Below are 20,473 nucleotides of genomic sequence, written 5' to 3'. Positions count from 1 at the left end.
TTTTTTTTTTTACAACTAGGAGGTGCTAAATAATATACACTGTACCTTTAATTTTGGGTAGTATATTGCCACCGGGGACAGTATGTTACGAGCATACAGTGTTCATTTTACCTCTGAAAAGTGATGGGTCCCAGGGACTCGCATGTTCAAAAATCTATAGGTCCCAACAGATATCCATGGGTCCCCAAAATTTAGTGTTATATTGATATTGTAAATCGGCGACAAATATATAATATAAATCTATACATTCATTCAGTTTTAATCATCACCGTTTATTGATAATACAAATCAGTTATTTATTCAAGAGTTTTCAGTTCACAAAAATATTGTACATTATACAAAATAATATTGCTGAAATATTAGTCTATATATTCATGCAGTTTTAATAATCACAGATAGTTGGTAATACAAGGCAGTTATCACTTCAGGTTTTCAGTTCATATATTCTTCGTGGTTTGGTGTCCCGCCACAGTTGTAATGCCTTCTCAAGGTCCAATTGCAGCAACGGATTTCCATAGCTAATTTGTGGCTTTCATTGTCGTGGTGCCCATCGAATGTGCTCTTCTGAAAGTTCGTATTGTGAAATGATTTATGCAATCCAGTTTTTTTGTCACGCTGGGTACATGCATTACAGAACATGTAGCCTCCATTATCATCCTCCTCATAGCGTAACCAGGAATATAATTGAGTCCATTTTGGCAGAAAAGTATTTTTCTTGCTAGGAGTATTTCGGAGGCATACTTAACCTTCACTCAACGACAAGCACCACAACAATGACGTAAACTCGAAGCAACGAAATCTCGTTTGCCGAGATCGGCTTGCAGACGAAATCTCGAACCGCGAAACCAAAACAACAATGGCGGATCTGCCCGACGAAAAGTTTGGAGTGCGATAAATCTTTGTTAAAAAAAAAAAAAGTAATAGGGTAATAATGTCAATTTGGTGTCAAAAAAGTTTCGTCCCGGGGACGCACGTCTATTCGACACTTTGCGTCCCCAGCAAAAATGATGCGTCTAGGACGCGGGGACGCGGGCAAACGAGAACACTGAGCATATACTGGACTGTCTCAGAAAATTAGAATATTGTGATAAAGTTCTTTATTTTCTGTAATGCAATTAAAAAAACAAAAATGTCATACATTCTGGATTCATTACACATCAACTGAACTATTTCAAGCCTTTTATTATTTTAATATTGCTGAATTTGGCTTACAGCTTAAGAAAACTCACAAATCCTATCTCAAAATATTAGAATATCATGAAAAAGTATACAAGTAGGCTATTCAACTAATCACCTGAATCATCTAATTAACTCGAAACACCTTGCGAGGGTTTCCTGAGCCTTAAAAACACTCAGCTTGGTTCAGTAAACTAAATCACAAGTATGGGGAAGACTGCTGTCCAGAGGACCATCATTGATACCCTCCATCAGGAGGGTAAGACACAAAAGGAAAATTCTCAAAGAGCAGGCTGTTCACAGAGTGCAGTTTCAAAGCATATCCACAAAAAGTCTGTTGGAAGGGAAAAATGTGGCCGGAAACGCTGCACAACCAAAAGAGATGACCGCAGCCTTAACAAAATTGTGACGAAGAGCCGCTTCCAGAATTTGGGGGAGCTTCAAAGACAGTGGGCTGAAGCTGGAGTCCAGGTATCAAAAGCCACAGTTCACAGACGTGTCCGGGAAATGGGCTACAATAGCCGTATTCCCATGGTCAAGCCACTTCTGAACTCAAGACAACGGAAGAAGCGTCTGACTTGGGCTATGGAGAAGAAGCACTGGACAGTTGCAGAGTGGTCCAAAGTCCTCTTTTCAGACGAAAGCAAGTTTTGAATTTCATTTGGAAGTCAAGGCGCCAGAGTCTGGAGAAAGGCTGGAGAGGAGCAAAATCCAAGTTGCTTGAAATCCAGTGTGAAGTTCCTACAGTCAGCAATGGTTTGGGGAGCCATGTCAGCTGCTGGTGTTGGTCCACTGTGTTTCATCAAGTCCAGAGTAAATGCAACTGTGTACCAAGAGATTTTAGAGCACTACATGCTTCCATCTGCTGAAAAGCTCTATGGAGATGAGGATTTCATTTTCCAGCATGATCTGGCACCTGCCCACAGTGCCAAAACCACCAGTAACTGGTGCACTGACCATGGCATCACTGTCCTTGATTGGCCTGCTAATTCCCCTGACCTGAACCCCATCAAGAATTTGTGGGGTATAGTTAAGAAGATGAAAGACACCAGACCTACAAATGCAAATGAGCTGAAGGCCGCTATCGAAGCATCCTGGGCATCAATAACACCTCAGCAATGCCACAGGCTGATTGCCTCCATGCCACGCCGGATTGATGCAGTAATCCGTGCAAAAGGATTCCCAACCAAGTACTGAGTGCATCAATGGACATTTTCAAATGTTTGATTTAGTTTTGCTGTTATAAAATAATTTTTTTACTTGGTCTGAGGAAGTATTCTAATATTTTGAAATAGGATTTTTGAGTTTTTTTCAGCTGTAAGCCAAAATCAGCAATATTCAAATCATAAAAGGCTTGAAATAGTTCAGTTGATGTGTAATGAATCCAGAATGTATGACATTTTTGTTTTTTTAATTGCATTACAGAAAATAAAGAACTTTATCACAATATTCTAATTTTCTGAGACAGTCCAGTATGCAAAGATGAAAAAAAAATTCACAGATACTGTGGACATGTATTCATACATAAGTAAATCGTTCACGTTCAAGTATTTTTGCTTATTATTTAATGCCTTTTTTAAAAATAAATTAATATTGTTTTATCACTAGGTAACACTAAATAGCACACACAGTCCCTTTGAATGTAACCGTCGGTTTGTCAGTTTCACTTAAAAAATCTTGGGTCAAAGTAACTGAATTGGTTCATGACTAGTGTTTGAATTGAGTTGAGTTGTCTTGTCATTGATAACAACGCAGTGAGAATTGCTTGCAATGCTATTAGAGAAAGCACTCCTGGGTACACATGACAGCGACTTAAAAGAGAAAAACAAGACAATGTAAGGATAAATGGACAAAACATTTTCAAGGTAGTGCTTTGAGACGAGCCCAAGTTGTAATAATTGTGCAATCACAAACCAGTGCATGCAAACAATAGTGAAATTAAAAGTAGTGCAATAACATTTAGCAACATCAACGATTCCAAAATAGCTAAACATAAGATACATTTCTAAATGCCTCTGGCTCATTGGCAGCACTTGGTGGCTGCAATAAGATTGGACCAAATTACCTTTCACTTCCATTTGTATCAAAAAATTAAAAAAGAACAGCAAAAAAAAATGCAATAATTTAACTTGTTTAAGTCCATCAGCAATTTTGGAACGACAACAAGTAGTACTTGTAATGTGACAACACAGTTGTGTGTGTTATCTCGGAAGCACTAGCAGACTAGACCCGGGCCCCTTTGCAGCTGTTGGCATCGTCATGCAGGCGACCCAGGGCCACATGACTCGGCTGCAGGATTGCTTTTCACAACAAGAGCGGTGGCCATTCGCTTACTACTTGTTGCAGGACAACTTGACCCGCCCACCCTTGAAATAAACCAAAATAAAAAAGCTTGTCTTTCTCAGAGTAGATATACACAAAATCAGGGTTCTTGTTGAGACAAACTGACCCAAACCGTGATGCATTTAGGACAGTCGGGCCTCCTACGTACGCATCAGCTGTTGGGACGCGGCGGGGGCTGCCGCACGCTCACACAGGAACCTTTGTTGGCGTTCTTGGCGGCGGGCCCACGGTTCTGCAATAATGTCGCTTCTGTGCCTGCCCTCCGTTGGCCCCTGCGCTCGGGCTGAGGGCCCCGTTCGGACGGCCCGCACAGCCTTCCATCTTGTCTGGAAATAGTCATGGGTGAGAATTTAGTGGATTTCAAACTAAGCCTGGGCGATATAACGATAATAAAAGCGTTCTATTCACGTCGATATATTTTAATTTCAGTTACACCATCCGAACACCGGAGTATATGGGGGCATTAATGCAATGGAAACGTATGTTCCAGGGCAACATTCAGGATACGAAGAAGGTGACGGTGACCGTCCAATCATTTCGCTGGAATGGCAACATCGCGCCCCACACAGTAAAAGGGAAATAACCACAACACAGTCAAAATGAGCGGAAAAGACACAAAAGCCTACCTTCAAATTCTTCAGTAGGTATGCCACCTACTGAAAAATTTGAAGACAGGAGAAGTCTTTCTTCTTCAGTTCGTTTTAGGGATTTTGCAAACTTGGCGCTTGAAAAAAAAAACAGCGGCAGCGTCTATTGCAAACATTTGCCGACGACGTGCGGCTACCAAGATGCTACGACGAATTTATTCCATATTTATAACAGTATCACCCGGTAGAATGCACATAATTCAAAATCCATTCAACCCCAAGCAAGTGCTAGCGGGGCAAGCACCGGTCCAGCAAGAAGTTGAGCCCAAACAGCAACAAAAGCTTCTTACAGCGTTTTCCAGAAGCATACAATTTCCTTTTGTCTATTTTGTTAACATTATAAGATACTTTAAAACTTATTTCTCATAAAAAAACAATTTCAAATGTTTTTTTGCTGAGTGTACATTCAAATTTGTGTATCTATGGTTATTTAATTTTGGGGAGTTGCATGTCTACCTTGGGCAATATGAAATGTTCTGAGTTTAGATTACCTCATTTTGTTAACTTAATTTTCTTTAATGTTCCTCATATTTGTGTAATTCTGTGTTGCAATTTGTCACCATGCACCTTTGTTCTGAAGTTAAATATTGGTCAAAGCACATCTAATTTTGTCAACTTTCACTCAGGCAAAAAAGACTTAAATGTGAAAGAAAAAAAAAAGATGTGATGATTATCAATATCAACTGATAATAAATTTTATATTGTGTTGAAAACAGGAGGTCAGAGCAGGTAGAAAAATGTATGAATGAGCTTATCTCTGGGTGTATTTTTCTTACATTTTTATTTGTGCCCTGCAACAAATACATTTATTGTCATTACAGGAAAATACAACAAAATTGGAGGGCTTCTCCTTTCAGTTCAATGTAAAGATAAATTAAAAAGATAAATAAAAAAATATATAAATACAACAACAATATAATAAAGGTGGGGTGCGTCGTTAGAGGTGCCCTTAAGAAATTGAAAGTAGAATAAGTATGTGTTAGTAATGTCCAACTTAGTTCCCACCGCACCCATCTGTCTTTTAGCTTTGCTGTTCTGGGACGCACAACGCATCCAATGATTAGGTAGAAGAAAGGGGAGGATGTATGTGTTGGAGAGTTATTTTATATTGGTCATCACAGATTTTTTGTTTGTGTAGCATAAAAATGGTAAAAGTATGAAAAGGGACGTTTTTAATACAGTCCAAACTCTAACCTAAGCCCGAAAAAAGAAGAGTTTGAGTTTGCTAAGAAATGCATGTACAGTACTTGAATGAGCTGTGGTCATGACTTGAAGCCAAGATATAGAGGCAGAGAGTAACAAAGTTTAAAAATCTGGACAGCCCCTTTAATGATTTGTACAGTGCATTGTGCTCACGGACGCTGTAAATGGAGTTCAGGGTTGTAATGGCTATTGGGAAGAAGTTATTCCTCATTGTGTTGGTTTTTGCTGTTATGCACCTGAAGATGTTTTAATTTGGGATTGCATCAACGCATTCTTTTTCTATTATCTTCTTAGTCATGTGTCAAGTGATTATTAATATGATAAAATGTTTTCAAATTTAAAAAAAATGTGCCAAAATGTGTAGAAAAGTATGAGAAAGTATTTATCGTTATTTTCCAAGTAGAAAAAAATGCTTTTGAGGTTTTAATGTGTTTTTTAAGGAATATCAAAAAGGTATTACCGTAAATTCCGGACTATGGAGCGCACCTGATTATAAGCCGCACCCACCACATTTTAAGAGGATAACCGCTTTTGTACCTACACAAGCCGTACTTGTATATAAGCCGCATGCGCCCACATTAAAACATGTAACACAATCACAAAATTGACCCAAATCCGACTTTGAGTCCCGCTATTGTTACTGAATACAAAGTACACAGTCCTAAAACCGCAGCCGGCAAAATGAACGGATAATGATACTGGTACTTATATAGACGTCGTCCCACGCTCACTTATTCAAAAGCACGTTAGCAACACGCTCGCAAAGTTAAAATTACGTGCTGTAGCTCTGTTTCCTTCTCAGTCGGACTGCCCGATTGCTTTTAGCTTGAAAGCTGCGCCATGTGCCTTTCGTTTGTCAATTTGCATGATGGGAGTATGTTGTTGCAGTCTTCCTCGGCGCATATATTCCACCGGTCTAAATCTTGCCTTTTGTACTCGAGCGCCGCTAGCGGCTGTTACATAAATTGGCCGCATCACTGAATAAGCCGCAGGGTTGAACGTTTGGGAAAAAAGTAGCGGCTTATAGTCCGGAATTTACGGTATATGTTTATAGTGAAGGTTCTTTTGCAACAAACTTCGCAATTTGGGGATTTTCTTTTCAATATGGCTGAATTTTCCCATTATATTGTGTTATTTATGCATAGTATGAATCTAATTACTGTGCTGAGCATTTGCGGAGTGAGGCACGCGATTCTCTTGCCTCTTGGCAGAGGTGATAGTGAGAACAAGGATTCTGATTTGGCGCACAGCCCCAAACAATAGAATTAGTGATAGTATTAGTAAGCCAATAGCAAGTCAAGCCATCCAGGACTTTCTTTCCCAATCTATTGATGACTTTATTTAAAATAAGAAGCATGCATTAAAATACGGTGCCGGGAAGTGATTTAACCAAATGAGCAACCCACGAGGGCCTGATGAGTCCCAGTGAGGGCTCGCGCCTAGAAGCTTAGATAGCGTCGATGGTTACACATGAACTTGAAAGTACAAAAGTTTTTTTAAATAATTCTTTGAATGATTCATAACAAAATAAAGTAATTTCTTATTGCTTTATAAAGCGGCAATAGCTCAGAAAGTAAAGAGCGTGCTGGGTGGGGACCAAGAGGTCACATGTTTAATTCCCGGTTGGTACGGGTTAAATATTAAAGTATCCTTGGGCAAGACACCGAACCCCTAAAGGCCCGGTCACACAGCCTTTCACGGGCGTATCGAGGCTGAATCACGGCCAGAAATTTCTGCCCGTGAAGCAGACGCTGTTGGACGCTTTTGAGATCGCGATACAGACGAGATACAGCCAATTGACTGGCCAATTTTGCACATTTTCCACCGCGGGCAAAAAAAAAAATCGCAAAATTTTACCCGCGATACAGACGCAAAAGGCTGTGTGACCGGGCCTTAATGCCCCGATAAGCAGGTAGGTGTCTGAAACAGTGCTCTTGATTCTCATCTGTCAATCAGTGGATCGTCTGTTACCATAAATCCAACGTTTGCATCAATAGAAACTGGATGCAAGGGAAAAATATCATGTCTGGAACTTGTTGGCTGCCACAAAAGCAACACAGTATCTGGTGAGCGACCTGAATAATTCTCTCGGGACGAGAGCCAGAGCGAAGCGCACAATGAAAACCCGTCTAGGCCACTCCTACGGTTTCTCGCTGTTTGGAGTGTATTTGCATGCCGCTTGATAGCTCCCTTCCTCCACTTTGGAACGCTCACTCGGATTTTCCACAGTCGCTGTTTTTATGAGCGCTGAAAGGTGAGTTCTGTGTTAATATTAGCAGAACAATTTGAACCCTTAAAGACTACTTTCAAGTCAACAATTGTTGAATGGGACTTTGAATGAGGCCACCTGCTCTTTAAACGATAGCCAAATTCTAAAGCATGCAAAATGTGAGAAATTGGTACATATTTTTCAGATAATATTTATTTATAATTCATCGGTATATTCCAACTATTCTCCGAGATAATACATTTTGATGATGGCATGTCTCGCCTGTGATGATAATACCAGCACCCTAGCAAGCCATTCACCAAATTGATTTACGTGTTAATAAGTTGAAGAGGTTTTAAGCCAAGTTTTGTTTTTGAGGAGACTGCCTAGGTGTTGTGTTGCAGGTGGGTGCAGCAATGGTACAAAAAGTGTTATGCAGCCTAAATGGGGCGAACTAGCAAAAATAACACACAAAGAGCTTACAAAGAGTAAACCAGTCAGGACATGGCAGGCCAGCTGGCCACAAAAAAGGGCTAACTGGGAACGATAGGCAGACGGGAGTCCAGCCAAACAAAAGCATGCAGTTAGCAGCCAGGATAACCGAGAGCCAACAACAACAAAAAACAGCCACGGCAACAAATACAAACCCTGCCACAAATATATCAAATGATCACAGCAGGCTAACTAGATACTAAAGAGGGCTAACTGGGGACTGGGCGGCGGAAAACAGGAGGCTGGATGACCAAAACATGTAGTAAGCAGCCATGCTACCTGGGAACCTACAACAAAAAACAGCCATGGTAACAAACAAGAACCAAACCGAGAAAAAAACCCAATGGACATAGCAGGCCTGCCAGCTAGCTGACTGCTAACGGGGCTAACCTTACACAAACAAAACTTGAAGACTTCGGAACTTTGAGACTAAATTTCACTAGTCCCCCAGAGCGTGGAAAATTTCGCGACATAACTGCGAGATTGTGGGGAGGAACACTACACATTCTGTACCTAATTGAAAAAGAAACATCCCTCTTTTTAAATAATCCATTTTAAGCCAATTTTACTATATTTGGAGGAGCAAGATGAGGAAATATCGATAGAGGCGTGAGTTTCACTCTTTACAACTTGCTCCCTAAGAGAATTTTCCGAGGGTTTCTGGGTCATTTTTGTAGCAGCAGTGCTTGATAACTGTCAGTTTCAATAGAGATGATGACCGTAGGCATCCATAGACTATGGCGAGTCGCCTCCGGATCAGAACCTGCTGGCCCATGTTTTTGATAAGTTCACAGGAAAGACAGCTCTGCCGTAATGAGGGAAATCATCATATGAATAACCTTCATTCTGACGTAACATGACGGAACCAGGAATAGGTTGGATATAAAATTTCTAAAACACTAAAAGTCTTGCCTGACAGCGCACAGGAAGTCAACTATTAATTGACATTTTAAGCTCCAATAGTCTGTATTTTTTCACTTAAATGTCGAGCCTGAAGACACTTTCATTATGCAGTGTAAAAATTGCAGAGTGACTCTCGGGTTTTCACATTTTAGATTTGAAAGATCCTTTATAATTAAAGTTCTGCCGAGTATGATCACCAAATAATGTGAAAAGTAATTGTTTGTATGAGAAGTTGAAACTGCCAAAGTGGCTAAAAAATGTCCATAAAATTAAAACTGCTGTAATGAATTAAAGGATGATAGAATTGCAAGAATACAATTCTACCTTTCCTAACAGATGGGAAAACAGTACATTTGGAAAAAGTCTTTCTTTGTTGTTGTCTATTTTGGGAATTTAGCCAAGTAAATGGGCAACATAGTTTTCCGTGTGCACGATGAGTTTCAGTGGGGTGCACAGCGTACAGTGGAGTGGTGCTACAGCTTTGCCCCTTTCCCTCAAAAGAATCACTCTCTTGGGATGTGTTTTTCGTCTTTTACAATTTTTTTGGGGGGCATTTAATTAGATCAATAATGGCAGCCATTTTTTTTTAGAAACATAAATAATGATTAATTTAAAAAAAAGGTGGACTAAAATTAGTTTTGTAAAAGAAAATGGTGCCATAATGTCCCTTTTAAACCTTTGCTGCTTGGAGCAAACTTTTTTAAATTGTAGACTGGGGGTTTCCATCGCGGTGTTCATGGGCAGCTAAGGTGCCCGCAAACCTGCTTTTAAAAACAGCTTACCAGTGTTCGGACATTGTGATTTTTTTTTATTTTTTTTTTTGTGGTTGACGGAGTCTATTTAACCCTACTTCCAGTAATCGAACCTGGTAATCACAGAGTAAGCACACAGTAATGACATGAGAAGTTGATATTTTCGAAATGCATATCAAACTTTGTGCCCTTTGTGCTAACTAGTAACAAAAAGTAGCTCTCAACTTAAACAAGGTTGGAGACCCCTGCTGTAGACACGAGGAGGGAAATAATAATAAATTTGTAATTCATATTTCTTAATCCTATTTAAAATTAATTCACAACATATTGACTTGTTTTAAGTATTTTATAAAACAAAAGGATTTCTATCCAATGAGTGTGTGCTTAATAAAAAGGTTTACCAGTAAGGTGCAGTCAGGGGAAGCAGGTGAGGCATAGCCTCACTTTTCATCATGGAAATCTATAATTGAAAATATATTAAATGGTTTTATTGATTCAGTGTTAAAGCTCTTTATCAATTAACTTCATCTTTTTGGATTTTTTTTATATCGCTGAATGCTCACATTATATTAGGAATATTATTAAGATAAATAGTATGTAATATATTACAGTACTGAGAAGTAGAGTGGGGCATCATGCCACAGGGCGATAGTTGAGACCAAGGATTCTGATTTGGTGCAAACAATAGAATTAGTGATTGTAATAGCAAGCAAACAGCAAGTCAAGCCATCTAGTATTTTTTTCTCGTCTTATGAACTTTTTTTTCATAATGGAGGATTACATAACTGTTGATGCCCCTTTTTTTTCAAAAGGGGCAGTGCATACACTTTATTTATAAGCTAAGGCCTGACAATATTTTTTTCTATAATACAGTTTATAAATTGCTTTATTGCTCTTCCAGTCAAATGATGAATACGATATAGGTTCATTTATTTGTAAATCTTACTGTGCATCACCAGACACGAACCTCACAAACCTAGGTGAAATTAACAGTACCCTTTAACTTTTCCCTTAGAGCTATAGACCATGCAATAAATGAAGACACATTTTAAAAAATGCATGAAAATGACGCCGACACGCATGCTCTGGTGGCTTGTCATAATGGTCTTGTCATGTAAAGCGTCGTCACCGCTTACTGGTCGCACCCAAAAGGACGCATTATTTAAAAAAAACGTCTTTTTTGGCTCGGCTCTTCAGATTTTTGTATGATATTCTGTTTTATCAACAATAATAAAACACTATGCACCAATTTGTTTAGTAATCAGTAATTTCATATGTTTTGCAGGGGATCCCTGAAAAACATATACATTAAAATATTCACAGATCTATAAAACAAGTACGTAAAAGCTCAAAGGGCTGCACAGACCACAGATTACTGTATTGCAAACTACAGAATATTATTACATACCAAACAAATTTAACTTTTTACACACCGAACAGATTCAAAGTTAAAGAACACAAAATCCCTGAAAATGCAAAACAAAATCTAAATTAAAAAAACAACTCCTCTGTGCTATGAATAAATGATCAAATGCAACAAAATAACAATTTACAATTCTGTTTTAACCAATTTAGCCACAAATCTGGAAAATACAAAAAAAATAGATATAAAATAAAATAAGTAAAACACAAAGCCAACGATCAGCATTCCCTAGATTGAAAGACTGAGATCATTCTGCTGTCTTCCGTTTTAAACTCAATACTTACATTTGTTGAATTTAGCCATTCATAAGGTGACGAACCCGGTTTAGATGTCACCATTTTGATCACCTAAAGTCATGAGAAAAAGAATGGGTGCAAGTGGCCCTTACGTAAGCGTTTTTATTTCTCGACGCATGCCTTCAGCTCGGTGTGTGCGTGTGGAAGCGTGAAGCTGCTGTTATATAAGAATGGCCGCTGAAAACGTATGCGTGCGCTCCCGCTTATGCATTTGGATCGTTCTAAAGGGCTTGTGTGTTCTCTGCACGTTCGCGCGTGTGTGTGTGTGCGCGCGTGTGCGTGCGGCCACTGCAGTGGCTCTGAAGATGGCGAAGATGCGTTAATGCTATTGACAGCCTCTTAGGTCAGAGGGAAGCGGTGTCACCAGACTTCCCAGCCAAGAGGTCCTCCTTTTTGTTGACATAGCTCACGATATGCGACCCTACTGAAATGAATGCCAAACCGGAAGACAGTAAGAAAAAAAAATGACGTTTATCGATACAGTTCAAAATGCATGATTTACTTATTAATGAATACACTTAAAGTTATAAATATATTTTGTTTATATGTATAGTTTACCTATTTATGAACAAATGTTTGGAGTAGTTATGTAAGTCTGAAGATACAAAAATACTGCTACATTAATATTACGACAGAAATACTACAACAGTACTACTACAGTAATACTACAAAAATACTATACATGTAGTATAAAAATACTTATGATATATTACTGTAGAAATACTACAAATACTTTACTTTTATTTTAATGTAATACTATAAAATACTACAGAAGTACTACAAAAATTTGACTGCAGACATACTGCAAAAATACCATAGAAATACAACTAAAGTAGTACTACAAAATACTACAAAGATTCTACTATAGAAATACCATAAAAATACAACTGCAAAAATAAAATTGCCCGAGATTTTATGTACAAGTGGCATCAATGATTATTGACAAGGCATTACAGGCGGTTTAGAAATTGGTCCAAGCCCTTGACTGTTCCTATTTGCCTTGGAGCTTCATGTTGCAGGCTACATTAATATCAAAAGACAGGACAAGCAGCATGTAACTAGATAGTTTTTCGAAAGATCCATGAAAACAACAGGGGTAGGAGGGGAAAAAATAGCACGCACAAAAAGTTCAACTTAAATCCCACTTCAACTGAGGCAATAACATCAAAATCAGCTGTTATTGGAAAAAAAATTGCCTGGGGTGTGGGGATTATGGATGAGGGCAGGGTGAGGGTTTTACATCCATTCAGAGGTGAGCAGGTTGCTGCAGTAATAAACGAAAGCCAGTTTTGGTCAACCTCGAGGCGGGGGTGATTGCCGGAGCTCTGACAATGATTTCCTGTCTCAAGACAAACCGAGAGCGCTTAGATCAGGCATGCACGACTGAACTAATACCTTGCACGTCAGCAAATTTTGCACTCCGTTGCAGACAAATTAAATTTACCGATTTGCAGCGTGGGAAACTGGAACGTTTACCGTGAGCCACACCCCCCTCTATTTGCATAGTCGACTTTCGTGTTTGGAAAACAATATAAACTGGGTAAAAAAAAAAAGCTAATTTGAGTCACATGTAGACTGATACACTACTCGGGTTAACTTGACCTGACTTCCCTAGATTGTTTTCCATAAACAATCTCCCAGAATTGGATTGGTATGTTTAGAAGAAAGAAAAAGCAAAAATGGTGGACAATAAATGGCTAATTTTTTGGGGAATATTGTGTAAAATTAGAAAAAATCGATTACCCCAAAATTATTTATTTAAAAAAACAACCAAGCAATATACACATATATGTACTGCATATATTGTACCCTTTTTTTGTCAAACAAACCCCACAAATCCTTGTCATTTTATTTAAAACAGCTACTGTATTTTCACGACTATAAAGCGGACCGGGTTATAAGGCGCGCCCCCCCCAAAAGGTTTTTCTGTCATATATTTTCCATACATAAGGCGCACCGGACTATAAAGCGCTACAGTGGGAACGTCAACAAAACAGTTAGATAGTTCAGTCAAACTTGTTAACCCCTTAACATTCCGACGGCTCGCAAAAAAGCAAATACCGTATTTTCCGCACTATAAGGCGCACCGTGTTATAAGGCGCACCTTCAATGAATGATATATTTTAAAACTTTTTCCATACATAAGACGCACCGCATTATAAGGCGCTACAGTAGAGGCTGTAGTTACGTTATGCAACCATTAGAAGGTGCTAATGGGAATGTCAACAAAACAGTCAGATAGGTCAGTCAAACATTATTAATAGATAACAAACAAGCTTTCCACAACTCCATTCACTCCCAAAATGAATAAACAGCTGTTTTATTATTTTCTCTGAGGTAAAGCATTTTCGGTGCGCCTTATAGTGCGGAAAATACGGTACGTTTCTCAGTCACGTAAGGACAAGTCTGTGCGATGTTACAGATAACTCAAATGCGTCATTCCACATATCATTAGGAAGGTTAAACTCTTGGATTCAAGAAAATGCCAACCATTTATTAATTTCTAGTTTATTTTTCGCTGGCAACTGTGTTGACCGCAATGTAAGAATTTCATTGTCCAGGGAAACGTGGTTCTTTACTGTGCATATGACAATAAACACTTTGAATTGAATTTAAAAATAGACTCATCGCAGAAATATCAAGATCAGTCTAAAACAAGATACTGGGAAAATATAAGCCGGGGTAGCTCACCAAAGTCGTCTTGTAGCCCTCACGTTCAATAATGTTGGTTTAAGATCAGGTAATTGTGTCATTGTAATCCTGTTCAGTCCTTTGAGACATTTTTGTGATTAAGGGCTATATAAATAAATGTGACTTGATTTGACTTGAATAACAATACACAACCATGGTCCTCTTACATCCGTGAGTGTAGTAAATCCAACCGCGTAAAATATTGACACACTCCAAAACACGCAATAATGCCGACAAATAAAAGAAAAAATCCACCGAGAACCATCTGCATCGATGGGCGTCGCTTGTTGCTAGCTGTCTGTTTAGCTCCATAATTCCTGTTTACAAATATAGACTACAGAGGTAAAACCAGTGTTCTCGCTTGCCCGCATTTTTGCTGGGGACGCATAGTGTCAAATCAACTTTTTTGACACAAAATTGTCATGATTAACCTTTTTTTTTTAACAAAGATTTACCGCACTCCACACTTTTCGTCAGGCAGATCCGCCATTGTTTTGGTCTCGCGGTTTGAGTTTTCGTCTGCACGCCGATCTCGGCAAACAAGATCTCGTTGCTTCGAGATTACGTCATTGTTGTGGTGGTTGTTGTCGCGTGAAGGCGAAGTATGCCTCCGAAAAAACAGTTAGTATTATGTGCAAATCAATACAAAATTGGTAATTTATTCAGTGTCAGTACTAAGTCGAAACCTAATGCAGAAAGTGATAACAACGGCAATATTTCCGGCAAGAAAAAACGGCGGAGAAATTCTTCGGAGGATCGCGGAGACAAAGAAAACACGTGTGTTGAAGCGAACGATTAGACAAAAGAAAATAAACAAAACAATACTCTTTGCAAGAAAAGGACTTTTCTGCCAAAATGGACTAAATTATATTCCTGGTTACGCTATGAGGAGGATGATAATGGAAGCTACATGTTCTGTGATGCGTGACAAAAACTGGATTGCAAAAAACATTTCGCAATAGAACTTTCAGAAAAGCACATTGGATCGGCACAACGACAATGAAAACCACAAATTAGATATGGAAATTCCGTTGCTGCAATTGGACCTTGAGAAGACATTATAACTGTGGCGGGACAGCAAACTACGAAGAAAATACAAACTGAAAAATCTGAAGTGATAACTGCTTTGTATTACCAATTAACTGTGATGATTAAAACAGGATGAATATATAGACTAATATTTCAGCAATAATATTTTGTATAGTGTACAATATTTTTGTGAACTGAAAAATCAAGTGATAACTGCTCTGTATTACCAATTAACTGTGATGATTAAAACTGAATGAAAATATAGATTAATATAATTATTTCAGCAATATTATGTTGTATAATGTACAATATTGTTTGAACTGAAAAATATTGACGTGATAACTGTTTTTTTATTTCCAATAAACTGTGATGATTAAAACTGAATGAATATATAGATTTATATTATATATTTGTCGCCGATTTACAATTTCAACCTCGATAACACTAAATTTTGGGGACCCATAGATCTCTGTTGGGACCCATAGATCTTTGAGCATGCGAGTCCCCGGGACCCATCACTTTTCAGAGGTAAAATGAACACTGTAAAACATGTCTTCTCCGGGACGTAGAGCAACCAAACATGTGATTAACATCTTTTTCATCCAATTACAGGCTTTGTTTTGCCCCGCTTTAGCCTATGCGAGCCTGTAAATGCCAGAAAGGACCCGCCTCCTTTACCTCCAAATAACTTTAGCCAATAGTGACTGATTCAAATGATTATTGACACATTGGTTGGGAAATGAAACGCCGATATATACATTCCAGCATACACCGCGGACTACTTCTCTTACTGGGAAAATCTAGTCGGCGGCTACTTGCCTTAGTTGCAAGACCTTGCGACTCAATATTGATTCATATATATATATATATATATATATATATATATATATATATAAGGCGCACTGTATTATAAGGCGCATAGTCAGATTTGAAAAAAATAAAGGCTTTTACGTGCGCCTTATAGTCGTGAAAATACAGTGATAATCTGTCATTCCCTTAGAAATCCCCCCAAAAGTTTTTTTTTTTGGTACAAACGTCAAGTCAAGTCACTTTTATTTGTATAGCCCTTAATCACAAATAGTCTCAAAGGGCTTCACAAGTTATTATATATAAGAAGTTTAGGTTATTCGTATGCTATAAAGTAGAAGTGAGTTTTAAGCTTAGACTTAAACATGTCCACTGAGGCAGCAGATCGGATCTCTGGGGGAAGAGCATTCCACAACACCGGATGGAGAACGCTCTCGAACCAGCGGAACACTTCTTGGCTCTTGGGATCACCAGGAGACCGGCGCTCTCGGAACGAAGGCTTCGGGCCGGGACATAGGGGTAAATCAGATCTGAACGATATGAGAGGGAAAGTCCATGTATGATTTTGTATAGTAATAGGAGAACCTTAAAATCGCATCTTAGGCTAACAGGGAGCCAATGCAGGTTAGCCAAAATTGGGGTGATGTGATCGTACTTTTTTGTCCTAGTTAAAAGCCTCGCTGCAGCATTTTGTACCAGCTGAGGACTCTTGAGTCTGGTCACCGGAAGACCGGAAAGTAGTGCATTACAGTAATCGAGACGGGAGGTAACAAACCCGTGAATTATAATTTACGCATCCGACCGAGAAAGTATAGGACGAATTTTAGCAATGTTACGGAGATGGAAGAAAGCGGTTCTAGTAATTTTCTTCACATGTGTTTAAAAGGACAGATCGGGGTCAAATATGACACCTAAGTTGTTAAGTGAGTCGCTCTGTGTGATGTGGCAATTGTCGATGTTCACAGCGGTTTTAGAGAATAAGTCACGGGACTTAGATGGACCAATAACTAACATTTCAGTCTTTTCAGAGTTAAGACGCAGGAAATTGAGTGACATCCACTCTTTTATCTCAGTAAGGCAGGCCTCCAAATTTCCACAGTTTAGTGTGGCAGATTCCTCCATCGGGAGATAGTTGAGTGTCATCTGCCTAGCAATGGAAACTGATATTATACTTGCGAAGAATATCACCTAGTGGAAGCATATAAATGCTGAAGAGAAGGGGGCCAAGCACTGAACCCTGTGGAACACCACAGGTAACACTAAAGGGCTCAAATGTCAATTTGCCATATTTAACGCAGTGTGTCCCATCTGAGAGGTAGGATCTGAACCATAAGAGGACGTTTCCTGAGAGACCAATCCATTTTTCCAACCGTTATAGCAAGATATTATGGTCCACTGTGTCAAATGCAGCACTAAGGTCCAGCAGCAGCAAAAGTGATGATGCGCCAGAGTCCATTGCCCGTAGGAGATCATTGGTTAATCAGAGCTGTCTCAGTAGAGTGGTTAGCCCTAAATCCTGATTGCATTGATTCAAAGAGATTGTTCTCGGACATGAAATCATTCAGCTGCTGTGCCACTACTTTTTCAAGCATTTTAGAAAGAAACGGTAGGTTTGACACAGGTCTATAATTACATAAGTTTTCTGGATCAAGGTTGGGTCGTTTCAGTGTGGGTTTAATGACGGCGGACTTAAAAGCCGCTGGAACTTCACCTGAGGAGAGTGATATGTTTAAAATATTTAGAACTGAAGGTGCAAGAACGCCAAAGAGACCTTTAATAAGTGAACCTGGAAGCGGGTCGAACTGGCAAGTCGTCAGTTTGGCCGTATTCACCATCTGTTTAAGATTATCGAGTGACAGTTCACTAAGACGGGACAAAATCCCTGGACAGCCACCATGTTGTGCATCTATAGATTTGAGTGCTTTAGTATGTGTTGAATTAATACTGTCTCTAGCGATTTCTTCCTGTATGCTTCGGATCTTCTTAGTAAAGAAGACCATTATGTCGTGGGCAGAATGAGTGGAGCTATCTGGGATAGTCTGTTGCCTTGTAAGTGATGCTACAGTGTCGAAAAGGACCTTGGGATTGTTCTTTTGTGACGCAATCACCTTCGAAAGGTAGGCTGATTTTGCAGAGGCAAGCGTCGCTTTATACTTCAACAAACTATCACACCAGATTTGATGGAAAACCTCAAGCTTGGTAGCGCGCCATTTTCTTTCAGATTTCCTGCATTCTTTGCAATTCTTTCATCATTAAACCAAGGCGTGCGTCTTTTAGGTCGTGATTTAAGCCGGATAGGCGCTACAGAATCCAGGTACCCAACGACATCTGCTCCACGGCCAGAAGATGTGCGGTCAGTATGCCAGGTCCTTAGCTTGGCCTGATCGCTTGGCCTTGATGCCAGGTCCTTAGCTTGGCCTTGATGCTAGGTCCTTAGCTTGGCCGGCTTTAGGCTTTGATGCTAGGTCCTTAGCTTGGCCTTTGATTTTTGCATTCCGGAGATGGAATAAGAGCTTGCTCTGCCCACTCCACGCATCGGCCCGGTATTGCAGTACCTCCGGGAATGGTGCATTTGCAATGATCGCAGCAAGGCTATAGGGCTAGGACCTTAGCTTGGCCTTTTGGCTGAGAGTAAGTGTCCCGGCTCCTAGGCTTTGTAGCGTATTAAGAACTGACCGATAACGGATAATGGATAATGAATAACGAAGATAGATCAATAACCCTTAAAAACCCCAAAACCCCCCACATTAAATTCATTCATGAGTGAACAAACATGTTTCTTTCCTTTCCATTTGATTTTTTTTGGTCACCAGGGATGCAAACACCAAAGTATTTAAGTTGTTTCAGTAATGTTACAGCTTCCAAGGTGACAATATAACATAATAAACCAACCCAATGTACGCAAAATACAATAGGACTAAGAGAACAGAACAATAAATGAACAAAAAGTACCTTGAATTACCCAAAAAAAGCAAATAGTCAATTGGCCCGCTCCAGTGGGTGACACTCAACACATGAGAAACCTGAACATATGAGTGTAATAAAAATAAATAACTTTGCTCAGCACATTATGCATGAAACAATGAAGCTAAAAGTCCAATAAGGTAGGTGGAAGAGGCCAAATGCAATTATATCTAGTGGGGTAGTCTCTGAAAGAAAAAGTGATGATAATACATTTTGTTCAAACTATCACCCCTCCAAAAATGTCTTAATTTTTTAATTAAATATTGTTCAAAATAACAAAAACAATCTTTTTAAATATTACCCCATAATATCTCATCTCATCAGCCGTACCGCTTATCCTCATTAGGGTCGCGGGGGGGCTGGAGCCCATCCCAGCCATCTCCGGGCAGTGGGCAGGGGACACCCTGAACTGGTTGCCAGCCAATCGCAGGGCACACAGGGACAGACAACTCATTCGCTCATTCACACCTAGGGACAATCTGGACCGGCCAATTCACCTGAAATGCATGTTTTTGGAACATGGGAGGAAACCGGAGTGCCCGGAGGAAACCCACGCAAGCACGGGGAGAACATACAAACTCCGCACAGGATGTCTGGAGCTGGATTTGAACCCACGACAGGTTCCCATGACATGAACTGTGCCGCACAAGCGCTAACCACTGCGCCGCCATAATATATTGTTTTGTAAAAACTATCCCAAATAATCCGTCATAATTGACCAAAACAAGCACCCAAAAAGTGTTCAATTTATAAGAACCGACCCCCACTAAGGCGGCCTCTCTGTCAACAAGCTCAAAAATCGTAATGTATCATACAAAAATAGTATCTAATCATTGAGTTTTTTTGTTGTTGACAATAATCCTGAACCAGAATTGGGACAATTTATCCAAAACAAGCCTCCCAAATTTGGAATGGTTTGTTGAAGCCAAAAATGGGGTTATGCCGTACAACCACCCCAAAAAAGTGAGAGCAAAGTGATCCAAAGAGTAGTCTATTATTTTAAACATTTTGTTAACTGAAGGTTTTACAGAGTGAATGCATCAACTACTGAACTAAGTAACAACCAGCGCCAGACGTTGTATATTGAAGGCCGCCCTTCATTATTCATAACTGCTGTCTTTCAGCAAGCTGAGCACTGCACATCAACTTCTTAGATTCTGTTTGTTGATGGCACACTTGCCTCATTGATGTCAGACAACCCATGAATATTTACTTGTTGCTCTCCTCACGGCGGAGATAAAGTCCGCTTAGAAAAGGAAGCCTGCATAACTCGAATCAATTTGGAAGAAAAGACTGTCGACGGACTCGCCGTACAGAGTTCATCATTGATGCTGCTTTGAATGGAGCAGACATCACGAGACACCTGATCTTTGGGATTGGATTTCCCCACCCACACAGAAGCAAGTTTAACAAAAACATACCTGTAGGTAATATGTGGAATTGTTCAAAAAGTCCATGGTTTTTGGTTTGAATGTTCACTATGCTTTGTGTATAGTTACCCAATGCAACATATTTTGAAGCCTGATGTGGGCCCTTCT

General features: G+C 39.5%; 1 protein-coding gene and 1 pseudogene across 3 annotated transcripts in view; both read left to right on the top strand.

Annotated features, from left to right (window-relative positions):
• wasf1 (WASP family member 1) overlaps nt 1–20,473 on the top strand; it is a 60,983-nt gene that overhangs the window by 1,770 nt on the left and 38,740 nt on the right. The gene's annotated exons all lie outside the window — the stretch shown is intronic.
• Nucleotides 18,405–18,548, top strand: LOC148346725 (U2 spliceosomal RNA; annotated as a pseudogene).

Source organism: Urocampus carinirostris, chromosome 20 (genome assembly GCF_059441175.1).
Source record: "Urocampus carinirostris isolate Australia breed hairy pipefish chromosome 20, RoL_Ucar_1.0, whole genome shotgun sequence".
NCBI classification, from domain to species: domain Eukaryota; kingdom Metazoa; phylum Chordata; class Actinopteri; order Syngnathiformes; family Syngnathidae; genus Urocampus; species Urocampus carinirostris.
The sequence above is the reverse complement of the archived record's forward strand: the minus strand, read 5'-3'. Positions and strand labels throughout refer to the sequence as shown.